Here is a 20573-nt window from a genome sequence, read left to right as displayed (position 1 = left end):
CTTTTACAAGTGGAGCGAAAGGCCTTCGCCATAGTGCTCCGCTTGATTTATGCTTGTAAATAGCTTTATTGTGATTCCGGCAGGGAGAATTTCAAATTATATGGACACTACAATGGGAGAGTAAAGGAAGAACAACAAGAGAGAGAGAAAAAAAAGAGAAGGGGTGAAAGACAGGGAGAGAGTGATAAAATGTTCTCCGTCTGCTCCATCACCTGGATAGAGAGATGCAAAAAGAACAGCACAACCAACAGACATAAAGCAACAGATACAATCGAATAACACCTAGATGCCATTGCTAAATCATATGTATTACTATTTAAGCTGACATGCGTAATGTGATACCTGAAAAAATAAAGTGAAAAAACATAAATAAATAAATAAATAAATAAATAAATAAATAAATAAATTACAGGCTTTCTGTATATAAGTGAAATCTTAATAATTGGAACCCTGCACCTGTGGGAGTTTGTGAGAGTGCACTAGTTTAGGTGAAAATTATCCAGAAGAAAATAGATCGATAGTGGTTGTGGAGAACCAAAGGCCCGCCTTCCCCGAGCACAGAGACAGGAGTCAGGGGATCCATAACCCCGGAATCCCAAAGGGGCCCCTAAAGCTGGGCGCCCAGGAGGGGCCGACACAGGATATCTGCAACCCCCCCCCCCCCCAAGGAAAGAGGAGAGACGACCCCGAGGAAATCCCCCAGCCACCGCAATGCCGACGCCCAAGAGCCGCCGGGACGAGCCCGTGGGCTCCGCCAGCAGCCAGCCCCGCTGAAGTGGTCCCGGCCATGGGCCCTGAGGGCCAGAGGCCCCAGGGGCGCCCTGCCCCCGCGGCGGGGGCCCCGGCCGCCCCCCAGGGGGCCAGGCCCCGCAAAGCAGCCGCCGGGAGTGGGCCGATGCACGACCGGGAACCCGCCCCAAACCCGAGGCCCACCAACGCACCAGAGGGCCAAGGCGCCTGCCAGCGCAGCGGAGGAGGGCATGACGTGGGGGGATGGGCTCTGCACCTAGCGGAGACTTGAGATGTTCTTGGGAGAGGGAGCGCACCGTACCCATACCTGGAAAAAAAAAGGAAAACTCATTCACACCATCCCTCTCTTGTGCCCCACTCACCACAGATTAAAAAAAAGGACGCTGTACACACATTCCAACATAACACTCACATCCAACACTCACAAGAGGGGGGGTCACCCCAAATCAACTATACGACTGATTGTGCCCGACCCCTGGCCCCGCCCCCGGACCAGACCCCCCAAAGAGGGGGGGCCAACACGACCCATAAGGGCCACCCAGCCAGAAACCCCCTCACACCCTAAATACCTAATAAACCCCCTCCCTCCCCCACCTTATCCTAGCCACCCCTGCCCCCCACCCCTCCTGGGTGGAGCGGAGGCGTCAGCCCCAGACCTGGCAAGCTGCTGACTACCCATAGCAGCCCCCCGCCAAGACCCTGGACATTGTGGCCCACACCTCCTTCAGGCCCCAGACTCCTTGCCGCCATTGGAGAACGGGGGTGTGCAAAAGACCCCGATCCTCCCTACGCCCGCTCAGATGTTGTGTTGTTGCATGTTGTTCTCAAGTGTGTTTAAAAACTGGGAGCGCCGAAGAGGGTGCACGGCACAGCCTTTACAATGAAGGAGAAGAGCATCTACCCTGAGATGTTAATGACCATGCCCCCCTACCAGCTCCACAGGCCCCAAGGCCCCGCAGCGCACCAGAGGCCCTGTGCAGGGGCGGACACCCGGGCGCGTGCCGGCCCACACCAAAAGCGGCACACTCCCCGGAACCGGAACCCCCGAGGCCCCACCGGGGCCCCCAGCCCGAGGGCAGCGCGCCCCAGGGACCCCAGGCCCCCAGACCCACCCCAGCCCCACCCAGCGGCAGCACAGCTACCAGGTCAGTAACCCACGTCCGTCACCACGCGGCTCCCCAAGAGCGCCGCAAGCGGTTGCTGTAGGCCGCCCGTAGGCCTCCCAAGCCCTTCCCAGATGGGGGCAACAGACCCTGGAGTCAGACCCACCAGGCGCCCCACTCCGAGTGCCCCCAGAGCCCCAGGAACCCCTCCATCCAGCCACTGCACCCTGCAGGAAGCAACCCACCGCCCCCTATTCCACTAAGTGATGGTGTTGATCAGAGGAGCCCAAAGAGACCAATCAGATGTGGATGCAGATGCTGTCTCAAGATTAATATGATCCAACAAAAGATCTCTATACTGATTTATACTGAGATTTTCTTTACTTTTCCAATTCACGAGGATAGTTTTCTTTGTGATACATAATGCAGTGAAAACCATGTAAACTATTTCTTTTTCCAGAGGACTTTCCTCAAAATTACCGAGCAAGCAAACTGATGGGGAAGGTGTAATTTTACAGCTCCGGCACTTTGATAAGTCCTTACATATGTGTCCAGAACATCTGGACTGGTGTGCATAACCATAACGCATGAATATAATTATCAGGATGATTGCCTATGCAGTGTGGACAGATATTAGATTGTGCCAAACCCATCTTGAATAATCTTTGTCCTGTGTAGTGTACTCTGTGAAGGATTTTGTATTATATTAGTTGTAAGTTGGTGTTTCTAGTCAATTTCAAAGTTCTTAGACATATCTGAGCCTAGACGTTTTGTTCAAAGGTGACTGATAAATCCTTTTCCCATTTCATAATAGGAAGAGATATTGAATCATCTATTTTAGTCAGTGTCCTGTATGATTTAGACCAGGGGTGTCAAACATACGGATCCGGCCCGCCGAACAATTTAGTCCGGCCCTGTGGCTAAATGCATTTTTTTTTTTTTTTTTTTTTTTTTTTTTTCCAGTGTCCTGTCTGGCAATGTGGCAATAAGATGCCAAAAAGAGCTCATCAGATTTGACTTTCACAAGTGGACAAGATAAATGGAAGAGAATGATAAAACAATTATTGAAAAAAACATATACTTTGTTTAATTGAAAATATGCAGTTCCTATATTGTCCACGCTGTGTTTTAATTAGCAGATTAAGCTTCAGGTGTGGAAAAATTCAAATAATTTCTTAATTTTTATCTGTTTGATGTATTTTGTCATGCAGGACAGTGTTTTTAAGTTCCAAAAAATGTGAATAAATGTTTTTCAACATTGTATAATCACTGTGATCAGTTCTTATGCATAATGCACAAGTAAATGTTTAACTGAGTAAAAGTATTGTTGAAATTGCACATACTTTTCTTAAAAACGCTGAGGTTATTCATAATATATTGTGTAAAAGTGAAATTAACTTAATATAAAAATCAACAACAAGTCCACATTTATTAGTTCTATTTAATCTTGCAATGAGTTAACTCGTGTGGCCCTCTTGAGATCAGATTAAGCTGTATGCGGCCCCTCAACCAAAATGAGTTTGACACCCCTGATTTAGACAGTAGTTTGGGGGGGGGGGGTTAAATCTAGGAACTCTAATATATTAGTTGGGATTTGTAAACCAATATGCTTATATTTATTTCTAATTATAGATTTAAGTTGTTCATATTCCAACTGGGGAGTTTAAACGGAGACCGCGAACTGAGCTTGGACAAACAGATTGCACCCGCTGATAAGCAAAGCAAAGATGGAACAAAGAGAGAGGAAAAGGATGAAAAAGTTGAAGAATTGACTCACGGCGGAGTCTCCACGGACCACAAACAACAAACAACAGCCAAGTCACTTTCACAAATGCATGCACATACAAAGAAAATATTCAGCAAAATAAATCCAACTTCGTTGTGGAGTAAAAAGCATTAACCTACACCTACAAAGTTCCTACACTTGCCCAGGCACTTCTAAACACCCTGTGGGTGAAAAAGAAATAAAAGGGGAGAAACCCGTTACTTTGAGGTGATTCAGGAGTGAAGTCCCGGTGTTGTGCGCAATTCTGTTCCCCCATGGAAATCTGTTTCCCCTGTGTCGGGAGCGCGCAATGCAGCGAAGGGAGGCTGGGCTGAACACTGTCACGTGACGTCCGATAGATTTCTCAGTTAAAACCAAAAATTAAAAAAACTCAACTCAAGGTTTTAAAATTTACTTTAATCGGTAGCAGTTTCCAAAATTATAAAATAAACACCGGTCATCTGGCAAAATCACGAGCCACTTCCCGAAGCAGTCACGTGGTACAGCCGGGCAGCGAGGCTTCAGACGTCATCGTTTTCGGCTCCTCCCCTAAATGAAGCAAGCCTCGATACGCGTTTTACGGAAACTCCCCCTCCATTACTCGACACACGCCTCGAAGCCTCGGCTCATCACGTAACATCACTAGTATCCTGATAACTGCTAAACTGACTAGCCGCCCAGAAGAAGTTCTGCTCAGAGTCCTGGTGTTGCTATGAGGCCTGCTAGCCGAGCAGCACTTAGTGAGTGTGGACTCTCTCTCTCAGGGCCGTCAGATCCTGCCATCACCTACATCCCTGACCTTCTGCAGTCCTGTACCTCCGGTCTTCATCATCCAGCATATTTAATTTAAATAAAACTCTTAAACTTCAGTCCTGTGTGCGCTTCCTGAGTTCGTCGGTAAACAAAACCCTGACAGCCTGGGGCTAATTAATAAATCAGATGTCAGGCTGCAGGTTGTGGTGGAAAAACATATTTTTAAAGTATATCTCTTTAAACATTGAAAGATAAAATTTCCACATTTCAACCAAATCGTCTGTCCATAAAACAAGAAACCTAAAAAATAAATGATGTTTTATCTGCTCTATTGTCCCTAAAAGTTTCCCTTTCTTCATTTCTGTCAAATCAGTCAGATCAGATTTTCCTGAAATGTATCCCTCTCTTTAACACTAAAATATACAATTTAATATTTTTAGTTTCACTTTTTTTATTTCAATCTGAAAAACTCACAAGGAAAGGAGAGGCAAATAGAATAATTTATTGATACAATATTTTAAGACTTCGCCGCTCAGACCTCGGCAGGAAACATTTACACTGAATTATACTTCAATATGAATAAGCAGGTGTATGAGAATAGGAATGATCCCCCCAGGCCTGAAACTGGTGGTGGAGTGGAGATAGAAGAAGTTTGTTAAGTCCGTATGATGATCTGTTTAAGCTAGATGTCCAATTTGATAAACACAGGTTTGCATGACTGTCCATGATGAGCAAGCTTGAAGCGACTGTGGAGAGGAAAAACTCCCCTTTGGGAAGAAACCTCTGGCAGAACCAGGCTCAACATGGCGGTCTTCTGTCGGACCGATTGAGATATGACAGCGAATTCTGTAGAGTCCAGGAGGAATTACACTCTAATAGGAACAAGGTTGTAGGAGCACATAGGAAAGCCAGATGGAGCTGCTATGATGGTGGAGAAGGGGATGGAGGTGGGTTGAATCCAGTCATCAGAGTCCAGATCAGACATCGCACAGCGACTGCTTGCTTGCTGGGTAGAAGCTGAGCTGGAGTTAAAGTTCTTTTAAGACGGATCCAGGACGCTGATTGGCTTCGAGGAGGAGCAGTTCAAAGCTGATTGGCTTGCGTCGGAGGCGAATGAGTCCCTGATTGATGGAGGTAAGCAATGATTTTTTTTCAGTCTGAATTTCCGCTTTAGCTCCATTTCTCTCTCTGAGCAAGAAGGAAAAATACTGAGCAACTGTGCTTGTTTAAATAAAGTGAAATTTTAACATATGAACAATAGACTCTTTTCATGTGATTGTTAAGTTTTTATTTGTTTGTGCAAAAGGTTTGAAAAAATATGTTTTTATATTTTCACAGAAATAAGAAGAACACTGCAGAACCTTAACAAGACAGAACAGAAACACTTCCTGTTAAACTACCGGTGAGCAACTGGGGGTTAAGAGCTTTGCTCAAGGGCACACTGACTGATCAGCAGATTGAAACCAGTGTGACTAACAACCATCTGACAGCAGATGATGATCCTCATCAGAAAGTGGAAAAGCTGCTGCTGAAGTCAGCTTCAGGAGTTCAGGAAAACATTCAATGATTTGCTGGAATCAGCGACTGCAATGAAAACTCTGCATGAAGCAAATATTAAAGCAGAAAAAGCTTCACAGATAGAAACAGCAGCAGTCCTCCAATGGTTCTGATCGTGTTTCCAGGTCTGCTTGTAATTGAGTTTGCTCCTGTGGAGATAAACGGGTCAGTTTTATTCATGGAAGTAGAAAACGATAATAAACACAGTGACGATATTTAGAAAGGATTCTGTTTCTCACAACAAATAGCAGAATAACAAAGGGAACAGTTGATAAAGCTTGAAATAATTAACTATTAATTAATTATTCATATTCAAAAACTGGGATACAGTTTATAAATCTTATTCATCTATTAGATGGAGACATTTGCTCATCAACACAGTTCTCTGGATTTTAACTATCAGTGAAAATTATAAAACGTTCTACTCACCAGAGACGTTGACTTGACAGGGTGCATAACCCGTAACATAACCAGAACCATCATCAACCGACACATTACACACATACTCTCCAGAGTCTTCAGTCCTCAGTCTGGACACATGGAGTCTGACTTCTCCTTCTCTGAGGACGTCTTTGTCAAGCTGGACTCGTCCTGAAAACTCTTCATCATGAGGCTCTTCCACCTCAACACCATCTAGGAGCTTATACCAGATTAATATTTTCCTAGGAATTACAATTCTGCAGTAGATTTGGTACTCCCTCCAGGGTCGATCAGGTCTGGTGGTGAAGGTCCACTCCAGAGTGATGTTGTGGTTCTCCTCTACCTTATAGGAGCACTGTGTCACATTCACTACAAATGTTGCTGCTGAGGAGACAGAGAGGGAAAGAGAGGAGCAGACACACTGAGAACTGGAACATGGGAGTCTTTAAACTACATCTCTAGAGCTTTCTGTCCCATGATGCTCTCTGTGCTGTCAGAGCTCTGCTTGATGCTCTTCAAGTCAAACTGCTTGATCAGATGCAGCTGGAGGATTGAAGTGTTCCCTTCACTGACAGACTTTTCACTGATTATTGATTGTTTTAGACTGAACAAAGAGAAGATGGAAACTGACCACAGAGACATGAGTTGAGGATGATGAGCAGCAGGATCCTGCAGATCATCTTCTCGCTGTGAGAGGAGACAGAGGAGGAGAGTCAGCAACACATCAGCTCCAGCATCAGCAACACACAACCAGCAACATCTACAGTCTGACTTCATCCAGTCATTCAGCAGCTAATCCTCATTATTAACCTCTTTATCTGACACTGCTGCTCACCAAAACACTTTCTCTCTGAACTCTGAGGTTTCAGTCAGAAACTTGGACATAAAGAGCAAAACTGCTGAGTCAGGACTTGATAAAGGGGAGAAATCAGCAGCAGCCCAGCTGGGTTCTACTGGACCAGAACCACATCAGTTAAAGCAGGGTTTACTAAGTCCTCATGAAGGTTTGTTTCTGGCTGATGGAGGTAGGAAAGCATGGATGAAATCAAATGGATCCATAAAGACATCAAGCAGTAAAACACAGCAGACATACTCACCGTCTGCTCTGTTGCTGTGAGTCCAACAATCCTCGCTGCTCCAGGAGACTGAAGAAGAGAAAGAGGAGCAAAGAGAAAGCAGCAGCAGTCCTGGGTGCAGCTCTGCAGACAGATCATGTCATGACTGGAAGAGTGGAAAACATCCACACTTCTTTTTATTGCAAGAACTGAACAGGTATGATCTTGTTCTTTTCTAATTGGTGACATACCAAGGTTTGCATTCCTGTCAAGCAGGGGCAAATTCACCAGAGACAGTTTTGTTCACTGAGCACAAATACTGTTGTTCTCCATGAAAAAACCAACATTAAAACATTGCTTCCTTTTATTTTAGAATTCTTTTTAATTTTGCTTTGTGCTAACATGTCCTTTTCTGCAGGTATCAATGAAATACACCTCACTTTATTGTGGCTTCTCCTGAAGGTTAGTTTGCAGTATAGTTTATTATTTTATTATAGTTTATTATTTTTTAAACAAAGTCATACTAACAGGGAGATCTGAATCATTTTATGATAAGCTTATTTATTCTGATCGGATACATAATCATTTTACCTGATAACTCATTAATACAAAATTAATTATAAGACAAACTTGTTGCGAACTTCTGTTGTTTTGGAATGGAATAAGTTACCTAAAAACATTAAAGATTTAAAAAGCAAACTTTCTTTTAAAAGAGCGCTGAAATCTGACGTTTTAATTCTTAACCTAAATTGAAGTCTGTGTATGTAATTCATAAAATGTGATAAATTATGTGCATGTCGTATGTTAATGTTAAAGTGTTTCAATTAGACCCCAGGAAGATTAGTGGAAACTATTGGGGATCCTAATAAATAAACATATTTTAAAGTGACTTCTCAGTATTAATCTCTTGAAAACAGTTGCAATAAATTAGATGAGAAAATAAAATCTTGATCAAACACTATCGTTGCATCAAAAATATAAAAGTGTTTTCAGAGTTCAAAGGTTATCTTAACTCTGATCGACAGCCAGACCTCCGTTCTTTGATTCAACAAACATTATCTCCTCAGACAGCCTCACTGTTTACTAGATTATAGAGAATTATTATATCCTACACTATCTCTTAGTTTAGGCTGAACTCATAATGAACTATGAGGGACGATAACATGTTTCTTTAGGTTTGTAAACTCCAGACACAACAACAGGCTCCTTTTCTTAGACATCCTGAACTACAAAACCAGTTAGTCATTGTTTGAGATCAATGTTTCTTTATGGTCTGAATCGGTGGAAAATGATCTGGGAGGAAAAAACAGCCTCTTGTTGCAGAGCTGCAGTGTTGTTATTGTGTTTTATCTGATGATTCTACTGGATAATTTGTTTACAGAAGGAGCTTCACTTTTACAGAACTGCAGTGTTTAATAATAGAACAGGGACGGGAGTAGTAATAGGAAAACTGTCACAATGACATTTAGCTGAATAACAATCTGGTCTCTGTGTGATGGAGACGATGGTTCTGGCTCTGAAACCCATTAAGTCAGTCTAATCAGTATAAAGTCTCTGGTACATCTGTTTCAGCTGCTCATGTTATCATTGTGAATATTCTTGAGTGTAAAACAGAAACATATCTGATTATCTGCTCTGGATATATTAATCATTTATTTAACTCATGGACAAAAGAAGTTGTTGTACAGCAATATTAATAAAGCAGTTTTATGTCAGTTTTCCATCACAACCTGCAGCATAACGTCTTTATTTCAACACCATAAAACATCTTCAGTCCAGGGTTTACTAAGAACATTTCCTTTTTACACCATAATCTTTAATTATTTCAGTGTTTTCCAACATTTCTTACATGTTAAAAAGACATTTAGTCAAACTTTGTAATGCAGCAACATCAGAAAACATGAAAGGAGGCAATGATGTGAGAAACCATCAGACTTTGTTAAATGTTTAATCTGATTAATCTTCTTTTTCTTACTTTGGTCCCTAAAGGCCTTAGTGGGACACTTGACAATCTCTATTTTTCACAAGTTTCTTCAGGTTTGTCTTGTAGTCCCTTGTGGCTACTTGAAGTTACTCTTTGACGTGTTTCAGTGAGAACAGAGCGATGTGTTGAAGCACTTTTCTGTAGAAAAAAAAACAAATTAGCCTTAGGAGCTCAACCTGATTGCACATTTCGTCTGTTCTATATGATTCCATTACAAGCAGTGTTGAAATACAGCCTCCTCCTGGCTCAACAGTAAACCTCCCTCCTGGCCTTGTTCCAACTTGCAAAAGAAAAAACTTCAAGACACTTCCTGACAGCAGCAGCATCATAACTCACCTGTATGTTACAAAATATAATTTAAATAAGTTTCCCACCATGTTAACTCCAGCAAAAAATCTGAGGTGCCCTGGTAACTGACTGGGAGATGTGCTGATTGTCAGAATCTCTTCAAAAAGATCTCTGTGTAATGAATCTTAGGAGCCGGACTCGGTAATTCATACAACACCAAGAGTTTGTTTCAAATACTTTGTTAAACATAAAGTTGTAGCCGAAATGTAAAGTTGTAGCCAAAAAAAAAGAAGGTTAATTGTCTGGTGAATATAAGCTCTAGAGTTGATATCAGGAAATAGATGAAAGGGATGATTCGAGCACTGGTGATCTTTTAACAGCAAACTCTGCAAACACATAGAATAAAGGAGAGACAACTTCTCTTCGAGTTCAAGAATTTATTAACAGAAATAAATTAACATCGAGAGAACATCACTATGTAATGCTGTTTATCTGAATTAACACTATATTTCAATCAATAAATACTCTCTACAAGGATAGTAAAACTGAACTAAACTACTGAGCAAAATAAAGATAAAAAGAAGCTGAGGAGCTATGTACATTGATCATCATCAGAATGATTCAGTAAATCCTGGTTCACTGCAGCTCTGACTTAAGAAAATGGAATGTTAAAGTAGCTTCACTAATTCTGAACAACATTTGGTATGTGTTTCAACCAATTCACCATGCAAATTCTGAGTTACACAAAACATTAGTTGAGGAAATAACATTTTAAAGAATGATTTGCTCAGTAAAATCATTAACTTTAGGGACGCTCGATTTTATCAATCCCATTATACCTCCGGAATCGAGAGGTCGCTGGAGTGATTGGTCGCTAAAATCAGCTACTCCTGAAGTTAAACAAAACGGCTTTAAATCGACAATAATATTCCAAATTAATGCAGTAATAACGCTCATAGCACTATCGAACTATGGAGGAGCGAAACGAACAAGCTTTAAGATTTAAACAAACCTTTTAATGCCTATCCACGAACCGGAAGTTACCAGAAACTGAATAACATTTTGGCTAGCAGATTTTTTGCTGCTAACTTTAAAAACTTCAGCTTTATTTTTAGCCATAATGAGGGAGCCAGATAACATAAACATTAATATCCCATCAATGTATAAAACTCTTATGCAGATAATGTTTGTTAAAACACACTTGAATTACATCGGCAATGGCATGGTATCAACATGCTAGCGGGGAACTATTCTGTAGCTCCATGTGTTTAAAAACACAGTGTACACATTACACAAGCTTTCCAAACAAGCACTTAGCTTCCCCTGTGATTTCCCTGCCGAACCTGTTGGTCCCTCGTGTGAGTCCGGTTCACTTTGACCATCCAAGGAAGAGCAGTGCACCACCGTTGATTCTTTCGTTGATTATTTCAGAGGCCCTGCAGTGGTCTCAGACCCGGTTGCAGTCAAGTCCTCGGCATGCGGCAGGTGATTTCAGCAGATTTTGCCCTGTTTAGCCGCATGTCATCATTCAACCGCTGGTTGTCTAGGTGGTGTCCTGAAAACGACGTGGACTACATTGATAACTGGCAAACTTTCTGGGGAAAACCTGGTCTGATCCGGAGATACGGCATCCATCCTACTTTGGATGGTGCAGCTCTTCTTTCTAGGAGTTTGGCCGGATTTATTAGTTCTCCTAAATGCCGACAACCCAGGGTCCAGACAAGGAAGCAGAGCCATAGTTTAACACACCTCTCTGCAGCTTATGTACTGTTACTCATCCATTATCCTATTGAGACGGTGTCTTTCCCACGGCCAAAATTTAACAGATAAAAAACTGATCTAAAAGGAACAAATCATAAAAATCTAATAAAAATCAATACAGCTCACCTTGAACCAAAAAATAAACAATTAAATGTGGTCTATTAAATATAAGGTCTCTCCCTCCAAAGACTTTGTTAGTTAATGAATTGATTGAAATGAGTCAACTCCATCCAATTATTCAAATTTCCACATTCCCAGATCTGTGGGAAGAGGAGGAGGAGTGGCAACCATCTTTCAGTCTGATTTATTAATTAGTCCCAGGCCAACTAATAACTACAGTTCTTTTGAACATTTAACCCTCAGTTTCCCTCATCCAAATTGCAAAGCAATAAAACCTCTTCTGTTTGTTGTTTTGTATCGTCCACCAGGCCCTTGCTCTCAGTTTTTGGATCACCTGTCAGACTTCTTATCTGATTTGGTGTTAAACACTGACAAGGTTATTATAGCGGGTAATTCATGTTGACACAGAATGTGATAACCTTAGTGTAGCCCTTAAAACTATCCTAGATTCAATTGGTTTTGCTCAAAATGAGCATAAACCGACCCACTCTCGGCTCCATACTTTAGACCTTGTGCTGACATATGGCATTGATTGTGAATAATTAACAGCATTTCCTCACAACACTGTCTTATCTGATCATTTTTTAATAACATTTGAGTTTAATCTAACTGAGTTCTCAACCCACAAAAGAGGGTTCCATTATAGTAGATCTTTATCGGACAATGCTGCATCAAACTTTAAAGAGTCTGTCCCCCTTTTAATATCATCAGTATTGCAGAAATACCCTGCAGATAGCAGCAATGTTGTTTCTTCCCATTCACAAATCGACGTCTTTGTAAACAGTATGACTTCGTCTTTGCGTTCTGCATTAGACAATGTAGCTCCCTTGAAATAGAAGGTGATTATTCAAAGGAAGCTGGCTCCCTGACTTAATTCACAGCTGCGTTCCTTGAAGCACAATGTTAGGAAATTAGAGAGAAAATGGCGCTCTACACACCAAGAGGAATCCTACCTAATCTGGAGGGACAGTCTATTGTTGTATAACAAGACCCTTCACAGAGTTAGAGCAGCATATTTTTCATCATTACTTGAGGAGAAAAAAAATAATCCTAGATTTCTCTTCAGTACATTGCCAAACTTATACAGAGTCATAGCTCCGTTAATCCATCCATTCCCTTAGCTCTTAGCAGTACTGATTTTTTGGGATTCTTCATAAATAAAATTGATTCCATTTAAAATATTATAATTGGCATCCTCCCAAACATGATTACATCATCCTCAGTAAGTGAGGCAGTGCTGGAGGAATCTTTAGAACCCGCGCAGTGTTTGAACTGTTTAGAGGCAATAGAGCTTTCTGAGCTATCTAAAATTTTAGCTTCTACCTGCATGTTGGACCCAATCCCAACCAAGTTGTTTAAGGAGGTATTCCCTTTGATCAGTGGTCCTATTTTAGACATGATTAATCTATCCTTATTAAATGGATATGTACCACAGGCTTTTAAAGTAGCTGTTATTAACCCTTTACTTAAGAAACCATCTCTTGATCAAGATAAATTAGTAAATTACAGACCTATATCTAATCTTCTTTTTTTATCTAAAATTCTTGAGAAAGTAGTTGCTAATCAACTATGTGAACATTTACAAAGTAATGACCTACTTTAGGAGTTTCAGTCAGGCTTCAGAGCTCATCATAGCACTGAAACAGCTCTGGTGAAGGTCACTAAAGATATTCTCATGGCCTCAGATAAAGGATTTGTGTCTGTACTTGTCCTGTTAGATCTCAGTGCTGCATTTGACACAGTTGATCACAATATTCTCCTACAAAGACTGGAGCATACTGTAGGGATTAAGGGGAAACCATTAGGCTGGTTTAAATCTTATCTGTCGGACAGATTCCAGTTTGTTCATGTTAATAATAAATCTTCTTCAACTCTACGGTCACTTGAGGAGTACCACAGGGTTCAGTCCTTGGACCAATTCTCTTTACTATATATATGCTTCCGATTGGCAAAATTATCATACAGCATGGGATTAATTTCCACTGTTATGCTGATGACACCCAGCTATATTTAAATCCTGATGAATCCAATCAGTTACTTCGACTGCAGGCATGTCTTGATGACATCAAAAGCTGGATGACTTTAAATTCCCTGCACTTAAATTCTGACAAGACAGAAGTTGTATTATTTGGACCTGAGTCCTCAAAAAATAAACTTCTTAATCAATTACTTAATCTGGATGGCATTAACTTGGCCTTGTCAGGATTCTCTGTGCTGCTCTACTCTAACTCTATTCCACAGGTGTGTCTGGTTGGCTGAGGAGGCGTGGCCCACACCTGCAGCTCGTTGCAGGCGGCTTCCTCTGGCTTCTTAAGCAGAGCGCTGACAGATGGAAGACGCCAGAGCCTTAACCAGTCGTGGTACGACGTGGCCTCTGTCCCTACGCTCGGACACCAGCTTGTGAGTTTTTTGCTCTTCGTTTTTTGACTAATTTTTGGATCTCTGTTTGCCTCAGATTTTTGTGCTTGGATGCACTCACCCGTCTTGACGTCTCGTTCCGAAGAAACAGACCAGCAGAACCGCCTGCTCAGATTTTGCTCTGGCGCTCCCCTCATACTTCCTGGATGTTACCCAGCGAGGCCTGAGTTCCCCTCTCCCGGTTCCTGCTGGTTCTGCATTCACTCTGGTCAATCCATCTGTCAACCGTTGCCGACGAGGTTCGCTCAGGATCCCTCGCCAGTTACATCAGCCGTCCTCAGCCACCAGCCGCCTAACTCCAGCTGAGTAGAATCATAGAGTATTCCCGACGCTACTTCTTCCCGGTTAGGTCCGCCCGGCTAAATGGTAAGCAGCGCACTTCTAGCTATTCCCCTGGTTCAACTTTCAGAGTTTCTGACTTCCTCTTTCTTACAGACTCGCCAGCCTTGACGTTCTGACCCAGCCGACTCACCCGTAGTCCCGTCCTTAGATCTGCCTGTTTCTTATAATAAACATCTTTAAACTGTGTTTTGCCTCCCGATCGTATCTGCATGTGGACTCGTCACCTGAAAACCATGACAGGCCTCTGGTAATAAAGTAAAAAAATCTTGGTGTTGTTTTCGACCAAGACATGTCATTTAAATCCCATATTAAACAGGTTTCCAGAATTTCCTTTTTTCACCTCAGGAATATTGCCAAAATTAGAAACATTCTGTCCAGGGGTGATGCTGAAAAACTAGTCCATGCATTTGTTACTTCAAGGCTGGACTATTGTAATTCTTTACTATCAGGGAGTCCACAAATTGCAGTTCAAAGTCTTCAGCTGATCCAAAATGCTGCAGCAAGAGTTCTGATGAAAATCAACAAGAGGGATCATATTTCTCCAATTTTAGCTTCCCTTCCTGTTAAATCAAGAATAGAATTTAAAATTCTTCTACTAACGTATAAAGCCCTTAATAATCAAGCTCCATCATATATCAGAGCTCTGATTACACCGTATGTTCCAAACAGAGAATTTCGCTCTCAGACTGCAGGTATGCTGGTGGTTCCTAGAGTCTCTAAAAGTAGAATGGGAGGCAGATCCTTTAGCTATCAGGCTCCTCTCCTGTGGAACCAACTCCCAGTTTTGGTCCGTGAGGCAGACACCCTGTCTACTTTTAAGACTAATCTTAAAACCTTCCTTTTTGTCAAAGCTTATAGTTAGAGTGGCTTATGTTACCCTGAGCTACCTCTATAGTTATGCTGCTATGGGCTTAGGCTACTGGAGGACACCAGGGCCTATTTTTCTCACTCTACTGACTTCTACTCTTCTCCAGTTTTGCATTGCATTACATTGAAATTACTGTTGTCAGCATTAACTTGTTGCTCTCTCTCTTTTTTCTTCATAGTAGGTACACCTGGTCTGACGTTCTGTTAACTGTGAAATAACCCAGAGAAGACAGATCGCCTGCTATCACCATCTAATGTAGAACAGATTATTGGATCAATGTTTGCTTCTGTGCTTTTTTGTCTGTCTTGTTGTGTCTGTGCTCGGTCTTCTGTAACCCCCAGTCGGTCGAGGCAAATGACCGTCCATACTGAGCCTGGTTCTGTTGGAGGGTTTCTTTCCCGCTAATGGGTGGTTTTTTTCTTTCCACTGTCGCTTGATGCTTGCTCAGTATGAGGGATTGCTGCAGAGCCATGGACAATGCAGTTGACTCTCCCTGTAGCTCTACGCTTCTCCAGGAATGAATACTGCTTGTCAGGACTGTGAAGCAATAAACTGGTTCCCTTATATAGGAAAATTTTGACCAATCTGTATAATATGATTGATTTTGACTTTGTAAAGTGCCTTGAGATGACATGTTTCATGAATTGGCGGCATATAAATAAAATTGAGTTGAATTGAATTGAATTACGATAGAGCTGTTGTGTGCAGAAACAGGTGTTACGGTAGCTGTTTGAGCTGCTGATAATATAAAGATGAGAAACAGAGCGCACCACCTGATGGGCAGTAATGATCCTTTTGGATGTCAGCTGCCATTAAAACACAAAGAAGGAGAAGACCGCACCACTTTTAAAACAGAAGAAGAAGAAGTGGAAGTTCGTTGTCACCATAGACATAATGTAAGAGTAGACCCAGCATTGACTGTCGCTGCACAGGAATAACGGCCGCCATCTTGGGGTGGTCGACCTGCTGCCCTATCCTGCTGATTCAAGCTGAACACACTAATGCCTCAACACTGTGCGTCTTATTTTTGTTTAAATCGAGGGACTATTTACGTCAGGGCTCAAAGGAATAACCTTTCACCAGAAAGATGAAAAGATATGTACATTGATGAGTAGTTCATTACAGTTCTCAAACATAAGAAGAAAGAAATGGATAATTCCAATGAAAAGGAGGCAGGCAGGCAATCCCAATGGACTGTGGGAGCCATCATACCACAACAGAATTTGCAGTCTACACTTCATCTCCGGTAAATAGAACTTAATTTTGCACTGGTCATTGTTCTACTTAAATAATGATATAAATAAAAATATAGGATATATACTTAAGTTAAGACGTAAACGTTCGTTTTGTAATAATATACGTACATGTACATTGTATGCAAACCGTCTGGCATGAGTCTGTGAAAAGGATTAATTAGACAAAAACACCAAAATAATCCTTTGTGAACAATGTTTTTTTTAACCTACCGGGCGGTGCTTCCTATCTGCTGAGGCGCTGTGTGTCCGACTCCGCTTTCGGATTTTACACAAACATGTCTGAACATCCATCCATCCATTTTCTGACCCGCTTAATCCCTCATTGGGTCGCGGAGGTTGCTGATGCGTATGTGCCGATATAAAATAATTGTAGCCGTCTAGTGGTTTCATGCTTCCATGCTCTCTCGTGTGTACTGGCCTGCCATGTTTATAAGGTAGCTGTATAGGTCGCAGTACGGAACCCTTGGCCAGCATTTCACAGACTCGCTTCTTCCCTTAAGGCTTTTGCTGTATAAATCTGATACCATTAACCATCAAATTACTCTTAAAATGATCTTGTTATACGTTATCTAAAGAAGAAAAATACGTTGAGAACTGGTCATTTTCCTTTGGTTGCGCCCGCTATGTGTTCGCCTTCTGCCTTCCAGTCCGGCGCGCATGCACGAAAAACCCAGATGAAAACAATAGCAGTGAACTGGTCTATTATGTCTATGGTTGTCACAACCTGTGGCAACTGATGGGGAGCTGCCCTGTGTTATGGTAAGTGCGTTAATCAATTCATTTTATTTGGATCGGGCTGATCCTGTGATAAATGTTTGATTTGTGTCCAGGTTAAAAAATAATCAATAAAATAAGACAAGACCACGAGTTGCTGCTCGCATGAGTAAAAGACACTCAGATAAAATGTTTGAGAATGATTGAAAACTTTTTTGCTAATCTGGTATGGTGGTTCTCCAGGGATCAACAAGGTTTTGTCTAAAGATGTTTTAGAACTGATTGGTGACCTTTGATTTATATTTCAGATAGTTATTATAAGTAGAGTTATAAGCTGTTTTGCTGATTTATGAGCATAGACTTCTGGGCTTAGGTGTGCTTTTTTACTGCTCAGTTTGGATATATGAAAGTTCTTCATAAAAAAATAGGAGAAAGTAACAGAACTGAATGAGACAAGATCTTCATGATCTGAGTAAGAGATAACCACCTTTTTAATGTCCATTTATTATAATGTTTTTGCTTGTAGCTACAAATATTGTGGTAATTACATTTTTAGTATTCAGATAATAATAATAATAATAATAATAATAATAATAATAATAATAATAATAATAATAATAATAATAATAATAATAATAATAATAATAATAACAATAATAATAATTATAATAATAATAGTAAGTTTTCATGTTGTACATTCAAATTTTTTGGAGGTGATTTTGATTATATACTGTGTCTGTTTTAGAATAATGTGAGGATATAACCTCTTTATGAGTTTCATTACACTTCCCTAGCTGTGGCAGAACAAAGAGGCAATTTAGTTGTATTTTTTCCTTGTGTTTTAAAAATTTCAGTTATGCACATAATATGTCCTCTTCTCCTCTTATTTTATCCAGACCTCTGGATATCATGGCTGATGGCTCTTCAGACACAGAAGGCCTTGAGGAAACCAGAGATGATCACATGTTAGTTGACTCACTGACCGGAGTTAACTCACCTTATAGGAGCAAACAATATACAAGCACATGAAATACTACCATACACATAATGTAGTTATACACACTTTATGTAAGTTTATACATGTTCATGCTGCACCACACAAACAATCACTTTGATTCATGTCAAGGGGTTTCCAAGTCTGTGTTTTTTTCACCTCACATCACCACAACCTATTTTCCAAACCGACTTTATGCACAGCTCCACTTCTTCCTGAACCTCAGCAGTTCCTTTGCTTCCTGCCTTTCTTTACTGGACAGACTGATTACAGTTTTTATAGATTGCTTTGACGCAGCAGTCAACTCAAAACCCACATTTTTCAAAACAGTTAATGCAGAGGCTTAAACAGTGGCGACAATGGTCAAAAATGCACATTTTGTTTGCAAAAGGCTCCAACTCTGCCAAAACATTTAAAACATGGACAAAAGCAAATTTTGCCTTCAAACAACACAACTTGCACACACATTTTTGAGCCCTTCCAATCATTCATTACACAAGGGGCAACAAAATATAAAATACCACACTCAATGTGAATCAGTGCAGCATTGCTGGTTCATTGTAGCCAAAGACTGTACACAGCTTACATGTCAATGTCATTAGTACTCAACTTTGCATTCTTGCAAAAAATGGATCCAGAATTAGATATGCTGTGATCCAAATTTAATTGATTATTCATTATTTTTTTCAGATTGTGGCTACAAATGAAATATTCCGACAGAAGATACTAGAGCTGTCTGTCTCTTCTAGTCTCTTCTCTTTTGACAAATAGGCCACATGGCCTCAATTAAATCACACTCAATATTTTCCCTTGCGATGCACCAAGGGAAAAATCTTCTTGCATGCCTGATCCATCCTTGACATGCCTCTGCATCTATATCATGGGCAGCAGCAGTCATTGCATTGAGCGAGGGCATCTGCTCATAGGGACAGTGATCATATACCTTCCATCTCCATGCACTGAAGAATTCCTCTATAGGAATTGCTAAAGCAATGGAGTTTGGACTGCATTAATGACATCTGTGTTAACTGTTATGCAAAAGGGTGATTTAATGTATCAAACCAATGAGAATGGGTTAATTCATTTGCAAGAGGTGTCTTTTGTTCTGCTGAGGTGGTGATGATGAAAACTGAGAGGTTGCCAGTTTCTTCAAACAGGTCAAAGCAATCAATAAAAACTGTAAAGCTTCCATCAAGATTCACCTTTGAAGCTCCTTTGAAGCTCCTTTGGTCTTAATTAAAATGGGAACAGAAAGAAAACAGAGAAAGATGATGGGCTCATCTTTAGAAAACACTTTTGCCACATTCCTGATCCTGTTCGTGCATGTCTCTGAAGCAATCCCACGATGCAATGCTGCACCAGTCTGTCTCTAAACCGTCACTCTGGGCTTTGCTCCAGATCTCCTGAGGAAAAACACCAATCCTCAACCCTGATCCTCTGGATTACAGGAACCAGACTTCATTGGCTTGTCGGCTTCCCAACATCTCTCTGCTTTTACTGAAGAAGTGTCTAGTTATTTATCACTTTACTGATCATTAATTAAAATTAAAACCTGTGTTGCTCTGAATGATCAGAACAGTTCTCATTGGAGGAGACTGAATGGAGACATTTGTAGAGTGATGGTCTGAAGCTGCTGTGGTCTGGATCAAATCAATTCACTTTATCTTAAAATGTAATTAAGACCTTGAAAGAACCCAGTACATATATCCTATTAAACGTGTTATTTAAGATAAGATAACATTAGCTAATCCTTTATTTATTCCACGATGGGGAAATAAATAGGATTTAAGCAACAAGCAGGTACACACAACACAGACAAAATTACATAAGATTGAAAGATATAAGAGGTGAATTAGGAAAAAAAAACACTATGAACATTATTATTAATATTATTAATATTATTATTATGGGCTGCACAGTGGGGTAGTGGGTAGTGCTGTTGCCTTGCAGCAAGAAGGTTATGGGTTCAAACCATAAACTGGTTGGTTGGCACCAGCAACCCCTATGACCCCATGAGGGATTAAGCGGGTTAGAAAATGGATGGATGGATATTATTATTATTATTTAATTGTAATAATAAAATAAAAATCACAAAACCCAAAAGGTCAACAGTTTCATGATACATCAAGCTTAGGGACTGGCTAATATACAGCAGGTCAAAAAAGGCCATATGTTGGCTGCAGTGCTTGCTGTTCTCTGATGAAGAAAAGATCAACTAGTGCACTAAATTCAATAGATGGGTTGAAAATATCCAATATAAAATAGAGAGCTAATTAAACATAGGAATATGTAAAGTAAAAACAAACATTAATCTAGTGATGGTTATCCTTGCTGGCTCATTGAAGGATTGATGTGAATTTTTTCTGTCCAATAAATGAACGATAGGAGTGAGCCTTTATTCATAGTTTTACACATAAATGTTAAA

General features: G+C 40.9%; 3 protein-coding genes and 1 long non-coding RNA gene across 8 annotated transcripts in view; 2 read left to right on the top strand and 2 right to left on the bottom strand.

Moving 5' to 3' along the window:
- Positions 1–20573, top strand: part of LOC110368156 (ICOS ligand) — a 502595-nt gene that overhangs the window by 337318 nt on the left and 144704 nt on the right. The window lies entirely within an intron of this gene.
- LOC118565833 overlaps positions 1–20573 on the top strand; it is a 142115-nt gene that overhangs the window by 67214 nt on the left and 54328 nt on the right. The gene's annotated exons all lie outside the window — the stretch shown is intronic.
- LOC118565830 overlaps positions 1–20573 on the bottom strand; it is a gene marked incomplete in the record, with an annotated part of 395980 nt that overhangs the window by 333082 nt on the left and 42325 nt on the right.
- LOC118565843 lies at positions 5637–7782 on the bottom strand. Its single transcript, XR_004932646.1, has 4 exons — positions 7446–7782; positions 6980–7035; positions 6358–6732; positions 5637–6077 (listed from the first exon to the last, which is right to left on the bottom strand). It is a non-coding gene; the product is annotated as an uncharacterized LOC118565843 (long non-coding RNA).

The sequence above is a fragment of the Fundulus heteroclitus genome, chromosome 14 (assembly GCF_011125445.2).
Source record: "Fundulus heteroclitus isolate FHET01 chromosome 14, MU-UCD_Fhet_4.1, whole genome shotgun sequence".
In the NCBI taxonomy this organism is placed as follows: Eukaryota; Metazoa; Chordata; class Actinopteri; order Cyprinodontiformes; family Fundulidae; genus Fundulus; species Fundulus heteroclitus.
Note: the sequence above shows the minus strand (reverse complement) of the source record. Positions and strands in the feature narration are given on the sequence as shown.